Source organism: Arachis hypogaea, chromosome 15, assembly GCF_003086295.3.
Source record: "Arachis hypogaea cultivar Tifrunner chromosome 15, arahy.Tifrunner.gnm2.J5K5, whole genome shotgun sequence".
In the NCBI taxonomy this organism is placed as follows: Eukaryota; Viridiplantae; Streptophyta; class Magnoliopsida; order Fabales; family Fabaceae; genus Arachis; species Arachis hypogaea.
Window position 1 is genome coordinate 73,504,234 of NC_092050.1, and position 14,171 is coordinate 73,518,404.

At 37.7% G+C, this 14,171-nt stretch overlaps 1 non-coding gene across 1 annotated transcript; it reads right to left on the minus strand.

Moving 5' to 3' along the window:
- Positions 1-13,812: 13,812 nt before the first annotated feature.
- On the minus strand, positions 13,813-13,920 carry LOC112752706 (small nucleolar RNA R71). The gene has a single exon (XR_003177129.1). It is a non-coding gene; the product is annotated as a small nucleolar RNA R71 (small nucleolar RNA).
- Between the last annotated feature and the right edge of the window lie 251 nt (positions 13,921-14,171).

Genomic DNA, 14,171 nt, shown 5'->3' on the forward strand with positions numbered 1-14,171 from the left:
TGATCTCTGATGCAAAGTACTACTTATGGGATGAATCATATCTCTTTAAGAGATGTGCAGACAGAATAATCTGTAGATGTGTGCCCAAGGAAGAGGCATAGAAGATCTTATGGCATTGCCATGGATCACAATATGGAGGCCATTTCGGAGGTGAGCGAACAGCCACCAAGGTTCTCCAATGTGGCTTCTACTGGCCTACTCTCTATAGAGACTCCCAAGAGTTTGTTCAAACTATGACAGCTGCTAAAGAGCTAGTAATCTACCTCATGGTTATGCCATGCCTCAACAAGAGATCTTAGAGATTGAGCTATTTGACGTATGGGGTATTGACTTCATGGGCCTTTCCCACCATCATACTCAAACACGTATATTCTAGTGGCAGTAGACTATGTATCTAAATGGGTAGAGGCAATTGCAACACCCACTAATGATACTAAGACAGTGCTGAAGTTCCTCCAGAAACATATCTTCAGCAGGTTTGGTGTCCCTAGAGTACTAATCAGTGATGGGGGCACTCATTTCTGCAATAAACAGCTTTACTCTGCTATGGTCCGGTATAGAATTAGCCACAAGGTAGCAACTCCATATCATCCACAGACAAATGGGCAGGCTGAAGTGTCTAATAGAGAACTAAAAAGAATCCTGGAATGGACTGTAATTGCCCGTAGAAGGGATTGGACAAAAAGCTTGGATGATGCTCTATGGGCATACAGAACAGCGTTCGAGACTCCTATAGGAACCTCTCCATACCAGCTTGTGTATGGCAAGGCCTGTCATCTACCCGTGGAACTGGAGCATAAGGCCTACTGGGCAACCATGTTCCTAAACCTAGATGCTAAGTTAGCTAGAGAGAAGAGATTACTCCAGTTAAATGAGCTAGAGGAATTCTGACTCAATGCTTTCGAAAATGCAAAAATTTACAAGGAGAAAGCAAAAAGGTGGCATGATAAGAAACTGTCATCCAGAGTCTTTGAACCAGGACAGAAGGTTCTGCTGTTTAACTCTAGGCTCAGATTATTCCTTGGAAATTAAAATCCCGGTGGAGGGGACCATATGTGATTACAAGTGTGTCACCATATGGATATGTAGAGCTTCAGGATATTGACTCTAATAAAAAGTTCATTGTTAATAGACAGAGAGTCAAGGATTATCTTGAAGGAAATGTTGAGCAAGAATGCCCAAAGCTAAGATTGGATTAAAGCTCAGTAAGGTCCAGCTAAAGACAATAAAGAAGCGCTTGCTGGGAGGCAACCCAGCCATTAGCTAAGTTTATTTGTTATTTAAATAATAATTATATGAGTTTGATATAAATTTTCTTCAAGGTCAATTATCAATTGGAGGAGTTCACAGAGTTACAGAAGAATTCAGAGCATAAAGCAGAGAAAAGGAGCTCACTGGCACAAAAATGCCAGTAAGGGGTATTGTTGGCGTTAAATGCCAGAATGGGCACCATTCTGGGCGTTAAATGCCAGAATGGGCACCATTCTGGGCGTTTAACGCCAGAATTGCAGCATCCTGGGTGTTTAGAAAAACGCCCAGTGATAAAGGCTTTCTGGCGTTTAACGCCAGCCAGAGTACCTGGCTGGGCGTTAAACACCCAAAAGAAGCAACAAATGGGCGTTAAACGCCAGAATGAGTGCCATTCTGGGCGTTTAACGCCAGGAATATGGAGGGGAGAAAGTTTTGTTTCCAACTCAAATTTTTTTCAAATTTTCATGGTTCCATCCAAAATTTCTTGCAAAAACATGTTACAAATTATCATCTTTCAATTTCAATTTCAAAAAAATAAGACAAATTAAAAAAATATTTTTCTTTAATCCTAAAAATCTTTCTCAAATCTTCTTCAATTTCTTTTCAAATCTTTTTCAAAACTCATCTATCTTTTTAATTTCTTCTCAAATCTTTTCAACTCATCCTATTATCTTTTCAAATTCAGATTTATCTTTTTCAAATCTCTCATATCTTTTCAATTTTAAAATTTCATCTTTTTCATATCATATTTATCTTTTACAAATCATATCTTCTATCATATCTTTTTCAAAATTTTTGAACCCATCCCCTTCCTTTTAAATTCACAATCGGCCCCCCCTCTCCTCCATAACTCAAATTTGACTCTCCTTCTATTCCTCTCCTTTCCTTTCTTTTGCTTGAGGACAAGCAAACCTCTATGTTTGGTGTGTTTTTTGTGATCACTGAGCTAAGATTCACTAAGATCATGGCTCCTAAGGGAAAACAAACCACTTCAAGAGGCAAGAAAGAGAACACTCCAAAACTACTTTGGAATCAAGAGAGGTTCTTAACCAAAGAACAGGCAGACCATTACCACAAAATAATGGGTCTAAGGTCAGTGATCCCGAAAGTTAAATTCGATCTGAAAGAAGACGAATATCCGGAGATCCAAGAGCAGATTCGAAACAGGGGCTGGGAAATTCTAGCTAATCCTGAGACAAAGGTGGGTAGAAACATGGTTCAGGAATTCTACTCAAATCTGTGGCAAACAGATAAGCAGAAAATGACTGGAACCGCCTTCTATACCTTTCGAACCATGGTCAGAGGGAAGATTATTTACTTCCACCTGGACAAAATAAGAGAGGTCTTCAAGCTGCCTCAATTACAAGATGATCCAGAATTCTTTAACAGGAGAATAGTGAGATTTGATAAGTGCTTAGACCAATTTCTAGAGGACATATGCATCCCTAGAACCAAGTGGATAACCAACACAAAAGGTGTCCCGAATCAACTAAAGAGAGGAGATCTCAAACCAGTTGCTAGGGGCTGGCTGGACTTCATTTGGCGTTCTATCTTGCCCACCAGCAACCGCTCTGAAGTCACTGTCAAAAGAGCAGTGATGATCCACTGCATTATGCTGGGAAACGAAGTGGAGATTCATCATCTGATTTCTTGTGAGCTTTACACAATTGCAAACAAGAACTCCACTGACGCCAAATTGGCTTACCCAAGCTTAATCTCTCTGCTATGTAAAGATGCTGGGGTAAAGATGGGAGTGGATGAGTATATCTCAGTCGAGCACCCAATCACCAAAAAGTCAATGGAAGGACAACAAGTGCAAGATAACTCCATCAAAAGGAGGGCACATGAGTTCCTTCCAGAAATCCCTCAGATTGACTACTGGACTCGCTTAAAAGCATCTGTCACCAAGCTGCAAGAAGCTATGGATCAACTAAATGAAGAACAGCAGATTCAAAACAGCATGCTCTGAAACTGCTGAAGGAACAAGAGAAGCAAGGGCGTGAGCTACAGGAACTGAAGCGCCAGAAGCTCCCCCTTGAAGAGCCAGGCGTCCCACAACTTGAAGGAGTACTTACCTCTCCCACTGCAGGTTGTTGAGTCCTAACTCTGTGATAACTTTTGTTAGTAGAGATCTATTTTAAGAGTCATTTATTTTTATGTTTTTAATTTTCTGTCTTCTATTATTATTGGTCTGCTTTTATGTTTATTTTAAGTCCTATTTTTATTTCATGATTAATAAAATCTAGAGTTTATACCTTAAAGCTATGAATGTCCTATGAATCCATCACCTTTCTTAAATGAAAAATATTTTTAATTACAAAAGAACAAGAAGTACATGGTTTCGAATTATATCTTGAAAATAGTTTAATTATTTTGATGTGGTGACAACACTTGTTTTCTGAATGAATGCTTGAACAGTGCATACTTTTGAATTTGTTGTTTATGAATGTTAAAATTGTTGGCTCTTGAAAGAATGATGGAAAAGGAGAAATGTTATTGATAATTTGAAAAATCATAAAATTGATTCTTGAAGCAAGAAAAAGCAGTGAAAAGCTTGAAAAAAAAAGAGAGAAAGAGAAGAAGAAAAAGCAAGCAGAAAAAGCCAATAGCCCTTTAAACCAAAAGGCAAGGGTAAAATAAAAAGGATCCAAGGCTTTGAGCATCAGTGGATAGGAGGGCCCACAGGAATAAAATCCTGGCCTAAGCGGCTAAACCAAGCTGACCCTAACCATGTGCTTGTGGCGTGAAGGTATCAAGTGAAGAACTTGAGATTGAGCGGTTAAAGTCGTGGTCCAAAGCAAAAAGAGTGTGCTTAAGAGCTCTGGACATCTCTAATTGGGGACTCTAGAAAAGCTGAGTCACAATCTGAAAAGGTTCACCCATTTATGTGTCTGTGGCATTTATGTATCCGGTGGTAATACTGGAAATCAAAATGCTTAGGGTCACGGCCAAGACTCATAAAGTAGCTGTGTTCAAGAATCAACATACTGAAATAAGAGAATCAATAATACTATCTGGATCCTGAGTTCCTATAGATGCCAGTCATTCTGAACTTCAAAGGATAAAATGAGATGCCAAAACTGTTCAGAAGCAAAAAGCTACAAGTCCTGCTCATCTAATTGAAGCTAATCTTCATTGATAAGTTTGGAATTCATTGTATATTCTCTTCTTTTTATCCTATTTTATTTTTAGTTTCTTGGGGACAAGCAACAATTTAAGTTTGGTGTTGTGATGAGCGGATAATTTATACGCTTTTTAGCATTGTTTTTACATAATTTTTAGTATGATTTAGTTAGTTTTTACTTTGTTTTTATTAGTTTTTATGCAAAATTCACATTTCTGGACTTTACTATAAGTTTGTGTGTTTTTTTGTGATTTCAGGTATTTTCTGGCTGAAATTGAGGGACCTGAGCAAAAATCTGATTTAGAGGCTGAAAAAGGACTGCAGATGCTGTTGGATTCTGACATCCCTGTACTCGAAGTGAATTTTTTGGAGCTACAGAATCCCAATTGGTGCTCTCTCAATTGCGTTGGAAATTAGGCATCCAGGGCTTTCTAGCAATATATAATAGTCCATAATTTGCTCGAGTTTTGACGACGCAAACTGGCGTTCAAACGCCAACTTCCTGCCCTATTATGAAGTTAAACGCCAGAAACAGGTTACAAATCAGAGTTAAACGCCACAAACAGGCTGAAAGTTGGCGTTTAACTCCTAGATGAGTCTCTACATGTGAAAGTTTCAATGCTCAGCCCAAGCACACACCAAGTGGGTCCGGAAGTGGATTTCTGCACTATCTGCACTTAGTTACTCATTTTTTGTAAACCTAGTGGCTAGTTTAGTATAAAAACTACTTTTAGTGATTTATTTCACATCTTTTGATCATTTTTGAGACTATCTTTGTATCACTTTTGATCTCTTGACCACGTTTAGGGGGCTGGCCATTCGGCCATGCCTGGACCATTATCCCTTATGTATTTTCAACAGTAGAGTTTCTACTCCATAGATTAAGGTGTAGAGCTCTGCTGTTCCTCATAAATTAATGCAAAGTACTATTGTTTTCTATTCAATTCAAACTTATTCCTATTCTAAGATATTCATTCCGCACCCAAGAACATGATAAATGTGATGATTATTTGACACTCATCACCATTCTCACCTATGAACGCGTGCCTGACAACCACTTCTATTCTACATGAAAAATAGCTTGAGTGTGTATCTCTTAGCCTCCATTCCGAAAAATCAGAGTCTTCGTGGTATAAGCTAGAATCAATTGGCAGCATTCTTGAGATCCGAAAAGTCTAAACCTTGTCTGTGGTATTCCGAGTAGGATTTGGGATGGGATGACTGTGACGAACTTCAAACTCACGAGTGTTGGGCGTAGTGACAGACGCAAAAGGATCAATGGATCCTATTCCAACATGAGTGAGAACCGACAGATGATTAGCCGTGCGGTGATAATGCATTTGGACCATTTTCACTGAGAGGACGGATGGTAGCCATTGACAACGGTGATCCCCCAACATACAGCTTGCCATGGAAAGGAGTATGAATGATTAAATGAAGACAGTAGGAAAGCAGAGATTCAGAAGCAACAAGCATCTCCATACGCTTATTTGAAATCCCACCAATGAATTATGTAAGTATTTCTATCTTATTTTATATTTTATTTATATTTTAATTATCAAAACCTCATAACCATTTGAATCTTCCTGACTGAGATTTACAAGATGACCATAGTGCACTTGGACGACCTAGTGCACTTGCTGGTTAGTTGTGCGGAGTTGTGAAAAGGAGTTGAGATTACAATCGTGCGTACCAAGTTTTTGGTGCCGTTGATATCACAATTTCGTGCACCACCCACTATCTTTGTTACTCGCTTAGCCAAGATCCGCGTGCTTGACAACCACAAGCGGTCTACATGATGTTCAACGTAGTCATTGGATGACAGCCGGAGTATATTCTCCTGGGTATCTGATTCACGATTTGCATCGTCTATCCTGACAATAGAGCATCCGAATTTGTTATTAGAACCTTCGTGGTATAGGCTAGAACCAATTGGCAGCATTCCTGAGATCCGGAAAGTCTAAACCTTGTCTATGGTATTCCAAGTAGGATCTGGGAAGGGATGACTGTGACGAGCTTCAAACTTGCGAATGTTGGGCGTAGTGACAGTGTACAAAAGGATAGAGAGATCCTATTCCGACGCTAGTGAGAACCACAGATGATTAGCCGTGCGGTAGCTGTGCCTGGTATTTTTCATCCGAGACGAGAAATCCGACAGTTGATTAGCCGTGCAGAGATCGTACCTGGTATTTTTCATCCGAGAGGATCATACAGCTTGCCATGGAATGGAGCACGCATGATTGGATGAAGACAATAGGAAAGCAGAGGTTCAGAAGTAACAAAGCATCTCCAAACGCTTATCTAAATTTCCCACCAATGAATTACATAAGTATCTCTATTTTAATTTATGTTTTATTCATCTTTTAATTATCAAAACCTCATAACCATTTGAATCGCTTGACTAAGATTTACAGGATGACCATAGCTTGCTTCAAGCCAACAATCTCCGTGGGATCGACCCTTACTCATGTAAGGTATTACTTGGACGACCCAGTGCACTTGTGGTGCACAAAATTGTGATCATCAATGGTGCCAACAACTTGGTACGCACAATTGTAATCTCAACTCTTTATCACAACTCCGCACAACTAACCAGCAAGTGCACTGGGTCGTCCAAGTAATACCTTACGTGAGTAAGGGTCGATCCCACGGAGATTGTCGGCTTGAAGCAAGCTATGGTCATCTTATAAATCTCAGTCAGGCAGATTCAAATGGTTATGGAGAATGGATAATTAAAATATGAATAAAACATAAAATAAAAATAGAGATAGAGATACTTATATAATTCATTGGTAGGAATTTCAGATAAGCGTATGAAGATGCTTTGTTCCTCTTGAACCTCTGCTTTCCTATTGCCTTCTTCCAATCATTCATACTCCTTTCCATGGCAAGCTTTATGTTGGGCATCACCGTTGTCAATGGCTACTTCCCGTCCTCTCAGTGAAAATGTTCTACGCACGCTGTCACCGCACGACTAATCATCTGTCGGTTCTCGATCATGTTGGAATAGGATCCATTGATCCTTTTGCGTCTGTCACACGCCCAACACTCGCGAGTTTGAAGCTCGTGACAGTCATCCCTTCCCAGATACTACTTAGAATACCACAGACAAGGTTTAGACATTCTGGATCTCAGGAATGACCGCCAATAATTCTAGCCTATACCACGAAGGTTCGAATCTCAGATTAGAAACCAAGAGATACGCATTCAAGCTTGTTTGCATGTAGAATGGAAGTGGTTGTCAGGCACGCGTTCATAGGTGAGAATGGTGATGAGTGTCACATAATCATCACATTCATCATGTTCTTGGGTGCGAATGAATATCTTGGAGAAGAAATAGACTTGAGTTGAATAGAAAAATAATAGTACTTGTATTAATTCATGAAGAACAGCAGAGTTCCACACCTTAATCTATGGTGTGTAGAAACTCCACTGTTGAAAATACAAAAGTAATGAAGGTTCATTGGCTTCGGCCCCAGAGGGGGAACCAGAATGACCAAGACGAAAATACAATAGCAAAAGGTCCTATTTATAGAAAACTAGTAGCCTAGGGTTACAGAAATAGGTAATTAATGCAGAAATCTTCTTCCGGGCCCACTTGGTGTGTGCTTGAGCTGAGCATTGAAGCTTCCATGTGTAGAGACTTTTCTTGGAGTTAAACGCCAGCTTTTGTGTCAGTTTGGGCGTTTAACTCCAGCTTTTGTACCAGTTCTGGCGTTTTGACGCCAGAATTCTTAAGCTGACTTAGAATGCCTATTTGGGCCATCAAATCTCGGGCAAAGTATGGACTATTATATATATTTCTAGAAAGCCCAGAATGTCTACGTTCCAACGCAATTGAGAGTGCGCCAATTAGGTTTCTGTAGCTCCAGAAAATCCACTTCGAGTGCAGGGAGGTCAGAATCCAACAGCATCTGCAGTCGTTTTTCAGCCTCTGAATCAGATTTTTGCTCAGGTCCCTCAATTTCAGCCAGAAAATACCTGAAATCGTAGGAAAACACACAAACTCATAGTAAAGTCCAGAAATATGATTTTTATTTAAAAACTAATAAAATCATAATAAAAACTAACTAAAATATACTAAAAATATACTAAAAACAATGCCAAAAAGCGTATAAATTATCCGCTCATCACAACACCAAACTTAAATTGTTGCTTGTCCCCAAGCAACTAAAAAAAATCAAATGGGATAAAAAGAAGAGAATATACAATGAATTCCAAAAACATCTATGAAAATCAGTATTAATTAGATGAGCGGGGCTTTTAGCTTTTTGCTTCTGAATAGTTTTGGCATCTCACTTTATCCCTTGAAGTTTAGAATGATTGGCTTCTATAGGAACTCAGAATCCAGATAGTGTTATTGATTCTCCTAGTTAAGTATGTTGATTTTTGAACACAGCTACTTTTTGAGTCTTGGCCGTGACCCTAAGCATTTTGTTTTCCAGTATTACCACCGGATACATAAATGCCACAGACACATAACTGAGTGAACCTTTTCAGATTGTGACTCAGCTTTGCTAGAGTTCCCAATTAGAGGTGTCCAGAGCTCTTAAGCACACTCCTTTTTTTGCTTTGGATCATAACTTTAACCGTTCAGTCTCAAGTTTTCACTTGACACCTTCACGCCACAAGCACATGGTTAGGGACAGCTTGGTTTAGCCGCTTAGGCTAGGATTTTATTCCTGTGGGCCCTCCTATCCACTGATGCTCAAAGCCTTGGATCCCCTTTTTTATTTCATCGTTGCCTTTTGGTTTAAAGGGCTATTGGCTTTTTCTGCTTGCTTTTTCTTTTTCTTTCTCTTTTTTTTTTTGCATATACTCTTTTTTTTTTCTGCAAGCTTTTCACTGCTTTTTCTTGCTTCAAGAATCAATTTTATGATTTTTTAGATTATCAAATAACATTTCTCCTTTTCCATCATTCTTTCAAGAGCCAACAATTTTAACATTCATGAATCAACAATATCAAAAATATGCACTGTTTAAGCATTCATTCAGAAAGACAAAAGTATTGCCACCACATCCTAATAATTAAACTGTTTTAAAATTTGAAATTCATGCACTTCTTTTCCTTTTCAATTAAAACACTCTTTATTTAAGAAAGGTGATGGATTCATTTTCATAGCTTTAAGGCATAGACACTTAGACACTAGTGATCATGTAATAAAGACACAAACATAAATAGACATAAGGCATAATTTTCGAAAAAACAGAAAATAAAGTACAAGAAAATTAAAGAACGGGTCCACCTTAGTGATGGCGGCTTGTTCTTCCTCTTGAAGATCTTATGGAGTGCTTGAGCTCCTCAATGTCTCTTCCTTGCCTTTGTTGCTCCTCTCTCATGGTTCTTTGGTCTTCTCTAATTTCATGGAGGACGATGGAATGCTCTTGGTGCTCCACCCTTAGTTGTCCCATATTGGAACTTAATTCTCCTACGGAGGTGTTGATTTGCTCCTGATGAGCGGATAATTTATACGCTTTTTGGCATTGTTTTTAGTATGTTTTTAGTAGGATCTAGTTACTTTTAGGGATGTTTTTATTAGTTTTATGTTAAATTCACATTTCTGGACTTTACTATGAGTTTGTGTGTTTTTTTTTATTTCAGGTATTTTCTGGCTGAAATTGAGGGACCTGAGCAAAAATCAGATTCAGAGGTTGAAGAAGGACTGCATATGCTGTTGGATTCTGACCTCCCTGCACTCAAAGTGGATTTTCTGGAGCTATAGAACTCCAAATGGCGCGATTCCAATTGCGTTGGAACGTAGACATTCAGGGCTTTTCAGAAATATATAATAGTCCATACTTTGTCCGAGGTTAGATGACGTAAACTGGCGTTGAACACCAATTCCATGTTGCAGTCTGGCGTTCAGTGCCAGAAACAAGTTGCAAAGTGGAGTTCAACGCCAGAAACACGTTACAAACTGGTGTTCAACTCCAAGAATGACCTCTCCACGTGTAAACTTCAAGCTCAGTTCAAGCACACACCAAGTGGGCCCCGGAAGTGGATTTCTACATCATTTACTCGATTCTGTAAACCCTAGTAACTAGTTTTTATAAATAGGACTTTTTACTATTGTATTGACATCTTTAGTTTCATCTTTAGATCACGTTTGGGGGCTGGCCATTCGGCCATGCCTGAACCTCTCACTTATGTATTTTTCAATGGTAGAGTTTCTACACACCATAGATTAAGGTGTGGAGCTCTGCTGTTCCTCAAAGATTAATGCAAAGTACTACTGTTTTTCTATTCAATTCAACTTATTCCGCTTCTAAGATATTCATTCGCACTTCAATATGATGGATGTGATGATCATGACAGTCATCATCATTCTCAACTTATGAACGCGTGCCTGACAACCACTTCCATTCTACCTGAGTCCGAGTTATTAGTGTCTTCGTGGTATAAGTTAGAACCCATGGATGGCCATTCCTGAGATTCGAAAAGTCTAAACCTTGTCTGTGGTATTCCAAATAGGATCTGGGAAGGGATGGCTATGACGAGCTTAAAACTCGCGAGTGCTGGGCGTAGTGACAGACGCAAAAGGATCAATGGATCCTATTCCAGTATGATCGAGAACTGACAGATGATTAGCCGTGCCGTGACAGAGCATTTGGACCTTTTTCACAGAGGGGATGGGATGTAGCCATTGACAATGGTGATGCCCTACATAAAGCTTGCCATGGAAAGGAGTAGGATTGATTGGATGAAGACAGCGGGAAAGCAGAGATCAGAGGAACGAAAGCATCTCTATACGCTTATCTGAAATTCTCACCAATGAATTACATAAGTATTTCTATCTTTATTTTCTGTTTAATTACTATTATTATTCGAAAACTCCATAACTATTTAATATCTGCCTGACTGAGATTTACAAGATGACCATAGCCTGCTTCAAGCCGACAATCTCCGTGGGATCGACCCTTACTCACGTAAGGTTTTATTACTTGGACGACCCAGTGCACTTGCTTGTTAGTTGTATCGAAGTTGTGACAAATTATAAATTAAGATTAGAGCACCAAGTTTTTGGAGCCATTACCAGGGATCACAATTTCGTGCACCAAGTTTTTGGCACCGTTGCCGGGGATTGTTCGAGTTTGGACAACTGACGGTTCATTTTGTTGCTCAGATTAGGTAACTTTATTTTAATTTTAAGTTTTTGTTTTTATTCTTTTAATTTTCGAATTTTTTTTTAAATTAATTTATGTTCTTTAGAATTTTTAGGATTGAATGCTAGAGTTTCATGAAGCATGTTGAAGCCTGGCTGGCTACAAAGCCATGTCTAAATTCTTTTGGACTGAGGCTTCCAAACCATCAACATAGAGGCAAGTTAATTTGATGACTTAGCTGTTGAATGTCTGATTTACATGCTGAAAGCTTGGCTGGCTAGTGAGCCATGTCTAATTCCTGGACTGAAGCTTTAGTTTAAGAGTGCAAGATTCCTGGAATTCATATTAAAAATTTTGGAATCCTTATTTTTCTTTTCTAATTAATTTTCGAAAAAAAAAATCCAAAAAAATTTATAAAATCATAAAATCAAAAATATTTTTATGTTTCTTGTTTGAGTCTTGTGTCATGTTTTAAGTTTGGTGTCAATTGCATCTCCATTTGCACTTTTCGAAAAAATGCATTCATGCATTGCATTCATCATGATCTTCAAGTTGTTCTTGATAAACTTTCTTGTTTGATCTTCATATTATATTGTTTTGTGTTGTATGATGTTTTTCATATGCATTCCTGCATTCATATTGTCTAAGCATTAAAAATTTCTAAGTTTGGTGTCTTGCATGTTTTCTTCTCTTGAAAATCTTTCAAAAATAAGTTCTTGGTGTTCATCTTGACATTCAAAGTGTTCTTGGTGTTCATCTTGACATTCATGGTGTTCTTGCATGCATCACATGTTTTGATCCAAGATTTTCATGCATTGAGACTTTTTGATATTTTTCTCTTTCATCATTAAAAATTCAAAAAATCAAAAAATATCTTTCCCTTTTTCACTCATAAATTTTTGAAAATTTGAGTTGACTTTTTCAAAACTTTTTAAAATTTAGTTGTTTCTTATGAGTCAAATCAAATTTTCAATTTAAAAATCTTATCTTTTCAAAATCTTTTTCAAAAATCAAATCTTTTTCATTTTTCATATTTATTTTTGAAAATTTTAAAAATATATTTCAAAAATATTTTTCTTAATTTTATCTCATAATTTTCGAAAATATTATCAACAATTAATGTTTTGATTCAAAAATTTCAAGTTTGTTACTTTCTTGTTAAGAAAGATTCAAACTTTAAGTTCTAGAATCATATCTTGTGATTACTTGTGAGTCAAGTCATTAATTTTGATTTTAAAATTCAAAACTTTTTCAAAACTAATTTTAATCATATCTTTCTATCATATCTTTTTAAATCATATCTTTTTCAAAAATTTGATTTTAAAATATTTTTTCTAACTTCTTATCTTCTTATCTTTTCAAAATTGATTTTCAAATCTTTTTCAACTAACTAATTGACTTTTTGTTTGTTTCTTGTCTTTTTCAAAACCACCTAACTACTCTTCCCTCTCTAATTTTCGAAAATACCTCCTTCTTTTTTAAAAATTCTTTTTAATTAATTGATTGTTTTAAATTTTAATTTTAATTTTATTTCCCCTTTACTTTTCGAAAATCATCAACTCCTTTTCAAAAATTATTTTCGAAAACTTCTCTCTCTCATCTCCTTCTATTTATTTATTCATCTACTAACACTTCTCTCCCATCCAAAAATTCGAACACCACCTCCCTCTCTGTGTTCGAGTTTTCCCTCTTCTCTTCCTTACATTACATTCTTTTCTTCTTCTACTCACACAAAAGAACCTCTCTCTACTGAGGCAAAGAGGATCCCTATTATTTTCTGTTTTCTTCTTTTTCATATGAGCAGGAGCAAGGACAAGAACATTCTTGTTGAAGCAGATCCTGAACCTGAAAGGACTCTGAAAAGAAAACTAAGAGAAGCTAAAATACAACAATCCAGAGACAACCTTACAGGAATTTTCAAACAGGAAGAGGAGATGGCAGCTAAAAATAATAATAATAATGCAAGGAGGATGTTTGGTGACTTTACTGCACCTAATTCCAATTTACATGGAAGAAGCATCTCCATTCCTGCCATTGGAGCAAACAATTTTGAGCTGAAACCTCAATTAGTTTCTCTGATGCAGCAAAACTACAAGTTTCATGGATTTCCATCTGAAGATCCTTTTCAATTCTTAACTAAATTCTTGCAGATCTGTGATACTGTTAAGACCAATGGGGTTGATCCCGAGGTCTACAGGCTTATGCTTTTACCGTTTGCTGTAAGAGACAGAGCTAGAGTGTGGTTGGACTCTCAACCCAAAGATAGCCTGAACTCTTGGGATAAGCTGGTCACGGCTTTCTTAGCCAAGTTCTTCCCTCCTCAAAAGCTGAGTAAGCTTAGAGTGGATGTTCAAACCTTCAGACAGAAAGAAGGTGAATCCCTCTATGAAGCTTGGGAGAGATATAAGCAACTAACCAAAAAGTGTCCTTCTGACATGCTTTCAGAATGGACCATCCTGGATATATTCTATGATGGTCTGTCTGAATTAGCTAAGATGTCATTGGATACTTCTGCAGGTGGATCCATTCACCTAAAGAAAACACCTGCAGAAGCTCAAGAACTCATTGACATGGTAGTTAATAACCAGTTCATGTATACTTCTGAGAGGAATCCTGTGAGTAATGGGACGCCTCAGAAGAAGGGAGTTCTTGAAATTGATGCTCTGAATGCCATATTGGCTTAGAACAAAAT